An 11,415-nucleotide genomic window follows, 5' to 3' on the forward strand; every position below is an offset into this window, starting at 1 on the left:
GCAATGGGGGAAGGGGAGATTTTGAAGCTTGTGAAGTCCACATTGATACCATTGATGGACTTCACAAGCTTCAAAATCTCCCCTTCCCCCACTGCATCCCAAAACCAGCCCAGCTCATCCTCTCCCCCCACTGCATCACACAACCAGCCCGGCTCATCCTCTACCCCCACTGCATCCCAAAACCAGCCCAGCCTGTCTCCCCTGTCTCCGTTTCCCTAACGTGTTCTTCCTCTCACCCATCCCTTCCTCCCACCTCAAGCCGCACCTCCATTTCCTACCTACTAACCTCATCCCGCCCCCTTGACCTGTCCATCTTCCCTGGACTGACCTATCCCCTCCCTACCTCCCCACCTATACTCTCCTCTCTACCTATCTTCTTTTCTCTCCATCTTTGGTCCCCCTCCCCCTCTCTCCCTATTTATTCCAGTTCCCTCACCCCATCCCCCTCTCTGATGAAGGGTCTAGGCCTGAAACGTCAGCTTTTGTGCTCCTGAGATGCTGCTTGGCCTGCTGTGTTCATCCAGCCTCACACTTTGTTATCTTGGATTCTCCAGCATCTGGAATTCCCATTATATCTTGCATTCATTCAACTTTTCTTTTACTCTTAATCGTTACACAATTCAATGAGTTTAAGTCATTCTTCCTACTTCTTTCTCCCATTATCATTGTACGGGTGGCAGAATCTTTGAGAAACTGAAAGTACTGGAAGATTTGTAAATTTACTGAGTTGCAATATAGTATAACTAGAATCCCGACAGCATGGCAGCAGGCTGTTCAGCCCATCAAATCCACACCAACCATCTGAAGAGCATCCCACCTACCAACCCTATCCCTGAATTGCCCATCACTAATCTACCTACCTTGCACATCTTTGGCTGCGGGAGAAACCCTTAAAGATATGGGGAGAATGTGTAAACTCCACACAGACAGTCACCCAAGACTGGAATCAAACCCAGGTCCCTAGCACTGTGAGGCAGCAGTACTAACCACTGAGCCACTGTGCCACCCATAAGGCTGTAGCTGTACAAAGTGAATTGTAATATGTAAGCCTAAAAATGATTAAAGGCCTAACAATGGCCTAAACTGAGTTATTAATAACAATGTTATAACATGTGTCAAAGGAAGGAAGGAGAAGCACTTTCATCACATGAATAGCTTTAATAGTTCCGCTCTGATTGCAGAAAGTAAACCACATTTTGAATTGCAATTTGTTGAAATACCAAGACCACAATCGTAAATAACAAAGTGTGAAGCTGGATGAACACCGCAGGCCAAGCAGCATCTCAGGAGCAGGAAACGTTTTGGGCTGAGACCCTTCAGTATTGCGGAACACCTACTCTCAGTTCGCAACAAATGACTGCTTCTCCCAGCCGCGAACCATTTCAACTCCCCCTCCCATTCCTTAGACGACATGTCCATCATGGGCCTCCTGCAGTGCCACAATGATGCCACCTGAAGGTTGCAAGAACAGCAACTCATATTCTGCTTGGGAACCCTGCAGCCTAATGGTATCAATGTGGATTTCACAAGATTCAAAATCTCCCCTTCCCCTTACCACATCCCAAAACCAGTTCAGCTCGTCCCAGGCTCCCTAACCTGTCCTTCCTTCCACCTATCCAGTCCTCCCACCTCAAGCTCCACCCCCACCTCCTACATACCAGCCTCATACCACCCCCTTGACCTGTCCATCTTTCCTGGACTGACCTATCCCCACCCTAACGCCCCACCTACACTCACCTTTATTGGCTCCATCTCCACCTCTTTGAACTGTCTGTCTCCTCTCCACCTGTTTTCTCCTCTGTCCATCTTCTATCCGCCTCTCCTTCTCTCCCTATTTATTTCAGAATCCTCTTCCCCTCCCCCATTTCTGAAGCCGGGTCCAGCCCTGAAAAGTCAGCTTCCTGTTCCTCTGATGCTGCCTGGCCTGCTGTGTACCCTGGCCTCCAGCTCTACACCTTGTTATCTCGAGAATTTTAAAATCACGACATGAGTTACTGGATGTAGATGTAGGTCAATGAGCACAACAGGGGAAGGACACTTGCTGTAAATTAAGAGACAGGCAGCAGATCTTTGAATTAATTCAAGTTTATGGAGGTGAGAAAGCAACCATGAGTGCATTGAAATTATCAAGTTTACAGATAACAAAGGTGTGAATAAGGGTCTCAGCACTCAGCTGATCTGAGACAAGGGCTAAGACAAGTGTGTTATGAAGGGGATTTGGTGGATTTCATGAATATGAGTTTGAAAGTTCATCTCAGGATCAAGTGTCACACGAGGCTTCTAACCAGACTGGCTTAACCTCAAACTGTTGACAGGAGGAGGGATGGATTTGGTATTTAGGGAGTGGAGCTTGGACCGGAGAACAAAAACAATGCATTCTTACATCTACAGCTTGTAGAAATAGTCAAATGTACACAACTATGTTTTGTATATTCAAACAAATGCGTATATACACAGCCTCTATTTATGTGAGCAATGCACCATTGGTTGGAAAATTGCAAATGTCTCTCAATTATGAAACAAAGATGGAGAAAGAAAACGAATTGACTGCAGATCTGTCAATATAATGTCACTGGGGGACAAGCTGTGTTAATTTATCATGAAAGACAGGGTGAATTGGCACTTAGCTTCCTTTGAACAGATCAAAGAGAAACAGTGTGGTTTTTCTCTGTCTGATTAAGCAATTTTAATTTTTATGAACTGTACAGGGCAGAATGTAATGGATACTGTCTGTGTGGACTTTAAGAAATACACACACATATACATATAAATACATCTCCACACCTTGTTATCTCAGACTCCAGCATTGGCAGTTCCTATTATCTCTGCATACAAATACGCTCATACCCATACACATGCACATATATACCATACACATGCACATATATACCATACACATGCACATATATACCATACGTGCCTCTGCACAGATAAAAATCTGCATATGCACAGAAGTACATGTACAGAGAATTGCCCAAACATATATAAAACATATACAAATGCATGGATGTTAATAACCCATGCAACATTTTCCATATTTGAAAAAGCACAAGATCACAAGCACAGTTATTTTGTCATCAATGCATGATTTGCATCAAACCATCTAGTGCCCTATAAAATTATTGACTACATGCATACACGTGTGTCAAACAGTTTATTTGCCACGTGAGAGGTTAGTGTTGATTGTAGAGATAGTAGGAACTACAGATGTTGGAGAATCTGAGACAACTATGTGCAGAGCTGGATGAACACAGCAGGCCAAGCAGCATCAGAGGAGCAGGAAGGCTGACGTCTCGGGCCTAGACCCTTCTTCAGAATTGCTTCCCCTCCCCCATTTCTGAAGAAGGGTCTAGGCCTGAAACATCAGCTTTCCTGATCCTCTGATGCTGCTTGGCCTGCTGTGTTCATCCAGCTCTACACTTTGTAATCTCTAGTGTTTGACGTAGTGTGGTTAATGGTGCTGAAAAATGTATTATCCCATTAACATTACCACATTGGCCTGGCGGGTGTAACCACATGGCTCTGGTTGAGATCACAGAATTCTTACACCACTGAAGGAGGTCATTCAGCCCCCTGCACTGGCTATCTAAAGGAGCAATTCGCCACGTTCCATTCTCCTGCCTTCTCCTGTAATTCCACACCAACTTCTTTTTAGAACAATCCAATTTGCCTTTCAATGCGTCAGTTGAATCTGCCTCAACCACAGCCTCAGGCAGTGTGTCCCAAACCTTAACTGCTTGCTTTGTGAGAAAGATTTCCCTCTTGTCTTTACTGCTTCCTTTACTAATTTCTCTAAATCTGTGCTCTCTCATTCTCAATCTCACTCTCTCCACCAATAAGAACAGGTTCTCCCTGTCTGCCCTGTGATGTCCTCACATCCCATGATCAGAAGAAAGCAAAAGAATGTGCCATACAGTTTATGCAGCGCATATATATATGTGTGTGTGTGTGTGTGTGTGTGTATGTGTGTGTTTGTGTGTGTGTGCGTGTGTGTGCACGTGCACAGATCTGTTTATTAGATACTTACTGTTTATACACCAGGCTGTGCATTTAATTCAAATCCTTGCATCCATAGAGTAACAGCCATAATGCAGCCAGTGTGACTAAGTATTTAGATGTGCTGCGAAGCATGTTAGGATGTCTCAAGGTTGTGAAAGGTGCTAAATGAATGCAAGAATTTTTTTGTTATGTGCATTCTTAACTTCAAAAATATGCTTTATTCATAAAAGTATCCTTGTGTATACAGACGAGGTTCGGTTCTGTACAGTAGCATGCCAAGGAAATGAACAAACTTGGGATTTGACTCAATCCAAACAAACCAAAGGCCTCTCTTACGCATAGAAGACCATATTTACTGTTATATGCACATACACTAACCCCATACACACACACACAATCCAGGAGAGGCCTCACTGTTGTGCCTGCTACCAGCCAACCAATGATGATCAGTGCAGTGGAGAGGCAAACGGTTAATGGAACCGGTTTAGCTAACAGCAGAGAGGCTTAAACAATTAAAAGGGCCAACAGTTTCATTATAACCAAGCAAAGCAAAGCAAACAGACACATTTCCTGTTCAGGCTGTCAGGGGGGTAGATTCCCAGTTTTAATGTCTGTCAGCCAGCCAGCGGCGGCAGGCTAAGTGCTGCAGGCGCCAACAAATCGATTCTTGCTGCAAGATTCAGATTGAACCCTCAACCGAGAAAACAGACCCGTTAACTTTCAAGATAATAAAGTGTGAAGCTGGATGAACACAGCAGGCCAAGCGGCATCTCAGGAGCACAAAAGCCGACATTTCGGGCCTAGACCCTTCATCAGAGAGCTCTGAAGGAGGGTCTAGGCCCGAAACGTCAGCGTTTGTGCTCCTGAGACGCTGCTGGGCCTGCTGTGTTCATCCAGCTCCACACTTTGTTATCTTGGATTCTCCAGCATCTGCAGTTCCCATTATCTCCGTTAACTTTCAACCCGGGGGGCTGGCTGTGTGCGGCTGACACAGAGCTGCAGCTGGAGGATTGTTGTTTCTCCACATTTTGTCTTAGAATTAATTATACACTGAATACAAAATGATGTGAAAACTTGGATATTCTACACTTTGTTTTACGAGAAACTCACCCTCAGTCCTATACAAAAAAATTGCAAAGACAATGAGAAATGTTTAATAAGGGAACAAACATGTGATTATTTATAGCATCCTGATCCCATAAACCTCATTGAACTTTGTTTTTCTGGCTGAGCCAAACCCTAATAAGGAGGAGGGGCGATGGGAATGTTGTTTATTTAAATTCCCAAACTTTAAATCAGCGAAGCGGTTGTGCAGGCTGCGATCATATATTGGACAGGTCATCATCTCCAACCAATGCCAAGTACAACAGAAATTGTTCTGATTACAGTCGATTTAGTGTTTATTTAGCAGCTGTCGCGCTCCAGAAGTGTAATCCTTCTTAAACTGGAAATGGGTTGTCAGCTATACATTCGAAAATGCTCACTGGTCACATATAGGAGGTAGCTACGTGAAAAAAACTGTAGGTGTGCAGGGTAGTTTGGAACACAGGCTCTTTGTGTTGCAGTCTCCATTGAAATGAAGCTTAACCCTTTGTCTCGGTTCTGACCTGCCTCCAGCTGTTCATACTCTCAATCCAACTTGCTTAGCCCAGGGGCAGACCTGAAAAACAAAACCCTGCTCTGTCGGTCTGGACCCGGGAAAAAGCAGATGGGTTCGATAGTGTTGACATTCTGTGGGAGAGTTAGGACTTTCGAGAAAATGCTGCCGATTATTTGTACCTCGACCAGCATCAGATGATCCAGTCATCGATGGTTGTTGGGGAAATTGCTGCGTGCAATTTGGCTGCTGTATTTTGTAAGATAAGGGGCATGTTCACGTCTCAAAAGCTTCATAAATGCAAATTCTTCCATTAGCTGTGCTAAACTTCTGAACAAACCTTATCCTTCATCACTAAGACAGCCTACATCCACCTCTCTCTCTGCCATTGTCCACTTCCACCTCTGATATTTTGATTAGATTTATTATTGGTACATGTACCTAGATACACCTAGATGTGAGCAGTACAGGCAGATCATATCATACACAAAGTGCATTAGGGTAATAGACGAAGAATACAGTGTTATGGTTACAAATAAGGCACAAAGAATGAGATCAACATTTAAAATTTGAGAGGTCCACTCAGAAGTCTAATAACAGCAGAGAAGAAACTGTTTTTGAATCTAATAGTACATGTAAGACCGGTAAGTCTCACGTCTGTCGTCTGCAAGGTGTTAGAAAGGATTCTGAGGGATAAGATTTATGACCATCTGGAAGAGCATGGCTTGATCAAATACAGTCAACACGGCTTTGTGAGGGGTAGGTCATGCCTTACAAACCTTATCGAGTTTTTTGAGGATGTGACTAGTAAGGTTGATGAGGGTCAAGCTGTGGATGTGGTGTATATGGACTTCAGTAAGGCATTTGATAAGGTTCCCCATGGAAGGCTCATTCAGAAGGTCAGGAGGAATGGGATACAGGGGAACTTAGCTGCTTGGATACAGAATTGGCTGGCCAACAGAAGACAGCGAGTGGTAGTAGAAGGAAAATATTCTGCCTGGAAGTCAGTGGTGAGTGGGGTTCCACAGGGCTCTGTCCTTGGGCCTCTACTGTTTGTAATTTTTATTAATGACTTGGACGAGGGAATTGAAGGATGGGTCAGCAAGTTTGCAGACGACACAAAGGTCGGAGGTGTCGTTGACAGTGTAGAGGGCTGTTGTAGGCTGCAGCGGGACATTGACAGGATGCAGAGATGGGCTGAGAGGTGGCAGATGGAGTTCAACCTGGATAAATGCGAGGTGATGCATTTTGGAAGGTCGAATTTGAAAGCTGAGTACAGGATTAAGGATAGGATTCTTGGCAGCGTGGAGGAACAGAGGGATCTTGGTGTGCAGATACATAGATCCCTTAAAATGGCCACCCAAGTGGACAGGGTTGTTAAGAAAGCATATGGTGTTTTGGCTTTCATTAACAGGGGGATTGAGTTTAAGAGTCGTGAGATCTTGTTGCAGCTCTATAAAACTTTGGTTAGGCCGCACTTGGAATACTGCGTCCAGTTCTGGGCGCCCTATTATAGGAAAGATGTGGATGCTTTGGAGAGGGTTCAGAGGAGGTTTACCAGGATGCTGCCTGGACTGGAGGGCTTATCTTATGAAGAGAGGTTGACTGAGCTCGGTCTCTTTTCATTGGAGAAAAGGAGGAGGAGAGGGGACCTAATTGAGGTATACAAGATAATGAGAGGCATAGATAGAGTCGATAGCCAGAGACTATTTCCCAGGGCAGAAATGGCTAGCACGAGGGGTCATAGTTTTAAGCTGGTTGGTGGAAAGTATAGAGGGGATGTCAGAGGCAGGTTCTTTACGCAGAGAGTTGTGAGAGCATGGAATGCGTTGCCAGCAGCAGTTGTGGAAGCAAGGTCATTGGGGTCATTTAAGAGACTGCTGGACATGCATATGGTCACAGAAATTTGAGGGTGCATCCATGAGGATCAATGGTCGGCACAACATTGTGGGCTGAAGGGCCTGTTCTGTGCTGTACTGTTCTATGTTCTATGTTCTATGTTCTATGTTCTATGTGTTTAAGCTTGTGTTATCTTCTGTCTGACAGAAGAGGTTGGAGGAAATTATAATGAAAACTTCGTTCTGTGCTACCCCCAGACGGGATTACTCCAGTGCTGAAATAAAACAAGGAATCACGAATGCTGGGCATCTGAAACAAAAACAGAAGTTGCTAAAGAAACGCAGCAGGTCTCTCCACAGAGGCTGCCTGAGTTTTTACAGCAATTTCTACTTTTGCTTCTCCAATGCTGTTCTGGTTGGCCTTCCAGCCTTCTACCTTGCCATAAATTTAAACCTATCCAAGATAGGTGCTGCCGACGTCCTAATGCCCACCAAGCCCTGCGTATCCCCCTGTACGCACTGATTTCATTGGTACTGTTGCAACATCGTACCGACTTTAAAAATTCTCATTTCAAATCCCTTTGTGGCCTTGACCATCCTCTCTCTGTAACCCACTCCGGCCTCACATCCGCACTTCCCCAATTCTTGCTTTTTACTCATCCATTTTTATACTTCCATGATTGGGTTCCCTACTTTCACTTACCTCAGTGTTACTCTCTGGCGCCCCTTCCCTCTACCTTAGTTACCTCTATTAAATCAGTCCTTAAAACATCTCTTTAGGTTTTAAATCATGTACCCTCATTTTCTCTTAGATGGCTTGGTTTAATAATATTCCTGCGAAGGACATTTGGCCATTCCCTCCCTTAAAGGCACTATATAAGTTGTTGTTAGTTGCAACATGAGTATTTGCCTCTCGGACTCTGATGTAAACAAAGCCCAGTGTCTAGTATCGCAAACATGATACGATAGCACCCACACAATTGGGTGCTCATTTCTACTTTTATTTTCTAATCACTATCTGAGTTAAAGATGACTGACCTCATTATCACTCACAAACTCTGGAAATGTAAGGTGGCAGCAGACTAAGTTCATAGATCGTAGAATCCCTGTAGTGTAGAAAGAGGCCCTTTGGCCCAACAAGTCTACAACTAACCTCAAAACATCCTGCTGAGACCCCCCCATCCGCCATCCCCCATTCCCCATCCCTGAACACCACAGGCAATTGAGCATGGCCAACCACACAGCCTGCACATCTCTGGACACTTTAGCCTGGCCAATCCACTTAGCCTGCACATCTTTGGACTGTGGGAGGCAACCCACACAGACACGGGGACAATGTGTAAACTCTATATAGGCAGTCACCTGAAGGTGGAATCAAACCTGTGCTCCTGGCATTGTGAGGCAGCAACGCTAGCCACTAAACCACCATGGCACCCCAAACAAGGGTGACAGACAAAAAAAAGCAAGCAGGAAATCTCCATCTACGTCAATGCAGAAGCCTGTTGTTGGTGAAAGTTGCTCCATTCAGAGTCTCACTCTGCTCACCAGTTCCCTCTCCTTTTCCTTTTTCCTTCTTCTTCTCCCTTCTCTCCTCTCTGTAGTAATTCTTTCCCCCACCCCCAACAGCCAGCCCTTTTAACTACCTACCTAAGGAGTTTGAGAAGGAGCTGTGCCACCACCGGGTACCGCGTGGTGGAAGCCGAATGTATGGGCCATGTCCTATGGTGACAGTGGATGGAGTGTGGGCTGAGCGACGTCGGCAGTGAGAACAGGCCAGGGAGACGGCGATAGTGTCCTCGCAATTGGAGTGGTGCCTGTACTATTGTGGAGATGGGACTTACGACTCTGAGATCTAGAACTTAGTTTCTTGCCGACGCTTTGGCTCTGTTAAATCCTTTAATTCTGGGTGCCAGTGAATGGCGACTTTGTGCACTTTTTACTGTACTTATGTATTCCTTTACTTAGTACATGCGACAAATAAATAAATCTAAGTCTAAAGTCTCGTCAAACTCTTTCAGGTGACTCTCACAGACATCAACACCCTTGTTACCTGACAGCCCCACTGATTAAATAAAGCTTTCTCTTTGTAACACTGTTGCAAGGCAAAAGGAGTATAGGGCAACATGCATAATAGATATATACACACCTGTGGGTATCGTGAAAAACAATCGTAACAAAGACATATTGCAGACACTGGGAAAACGAACAAACACAGAAAATGTTGGATTTACTGAATTGAGCTGATCACTGAAAGTTACGAGGGGGTCTGGGCAGAGTGGACAGTGAGAAACACTTCCTGTTGCTGAATGTCTCAGGTCCAAGGGACACCAGTGACTGACAAAGGAAAACCTCATTTTATTTTGTACAGTGACGTTCTGAGATGCCCCTTCTTGAGAGAGTAACAGACGCAGATTCAATCCAGACATTCAAGTGGGAACTGGGGAAAGAGAAAGAGATTGCAGGACTTTGGGGGAAAAGGCAGGTAAATGGGACTGTGTGAGTGTTGCTGCTGTAGAGAGATTTGAAAATGACCTCTTTCTGTACTATATGCTTTCTATAATGCAATGATGGTTCACCAGCATCATTTGAGATTAAGGGTACAGAGGTGAACAAAAGAAAGAGATTCTTGCGATAAATGACAAAACACACGTAAAATGACAGATTACAATGCTTGAAATAAAAGCTCGGTTTAAAGCATGGTTAAATGGACAGAGCAGAACAGCAGAATTCACTGTGCTATAGGAACATTTGCGAAGTGGAGACTTAATATCCTTTAGCTATTTGCTTTCCTGAGCACTTCCTTTCAGTCTGCCAATGTGATCTGTTTACTTAATGGCTCCACCCTTCACCTGAACACAGATGTTGCTATTAATTCTTTCCCTGACTCTGCACTTCTTTCAAAGCTATTCATGTCCGACATCTGCCAGTTCTAACGAAAGGTCATCGCTCTGAAACATTAGTTCAGTGTTTGTCTCCACAGATACTGCTAGACTTGTTGAGTATTTTTCAGATATCTGCTGTTACACCATATATTATGATCCATGTAAAGAGCAAGCAGCAATTTGCACAGACTTACAAGCTGTGCTATCTTTTCATCAGTTACCTAACATAGTAATTACAACACAAAGAGTTATAACAAAAGTCTGGGTGAGATACAATTGAGTGGCAGTACTTTTGTTCAAAGTGACTCATTTCCTTATTTAACTATAAAATTATAGGAGTGTAGAAAGCAGAAGAAGGTTTATGCTAATTCTGAAGACGCCTTGATGTGCTTAGTTTTTTTTCCCTGAGGTTAGAAGGTTGACCTACAATGAGAAATTAAGTTAATTGGGCCTGTACTCTCTGGGGTTTAGAAGAACGAGGGGGATCTCATTAAAGCATACAAGCTTCTGAAGGGACCCGATAGGGTAGACATAAGGAGGTTGTTTTTTGTGGCTGGACATTCTAGAACTTGAGGGTTTAGTCTCGAGATAAAGTATTTTTTTCATTGAAATGCAATCATGTACAACCAATTCTTCCACGTCCTTCCATTTTTGCCATAATTAGATTAGATTCCCTACAGTGTGGAAACAGGCCCTTTGGCCCAACAAGTCCACACCGCATCTTGGAGCATCCCACTCAGACCCATCCCCCTATAACCCACCCTCCCCTGAACACTACGGGCAATTTAGCATGGCCAATCCACCTAGCCTGCACATCTTTGGACTGTGGGAGGAAACCGGAGCACCCGGAGGAAACCCACACAGACGTGGGGAGAATGTGCAAACTCCATACAGACAGTGGCCTGAGGCTGGAATTGAACCTGGGTCCCTGGCGCTGTGAGGCTGCAGTGCTAACCACTGAGCCACCATGTGACCTTTAATATGGTATGGATAGGGTTAATGCTAGTTTTTCCCGAGGATGGGCAATTTCAAGACTAGGGGCATATTTTTAAGGTGAAGGGAGACAGACTTATAAAGACATGAGGGACAATTTTTTTTA

This window comes from Stegostoma tigrinum, chromosome 23, assembly GCF_030684315.1.
Source record: "Stegostoma tigrinum isolate sSteTig4 chromosome 23, sSteTig4.hap1, whole genome shotgun sequence".
NCBI classification, from domain to species: Eukaryota; Metazoa; Chordata; class Chondrichthyes; order Orectolobiformes; family Stegostomatidae; genus Stegostoma; species Stegostoma tigrinum.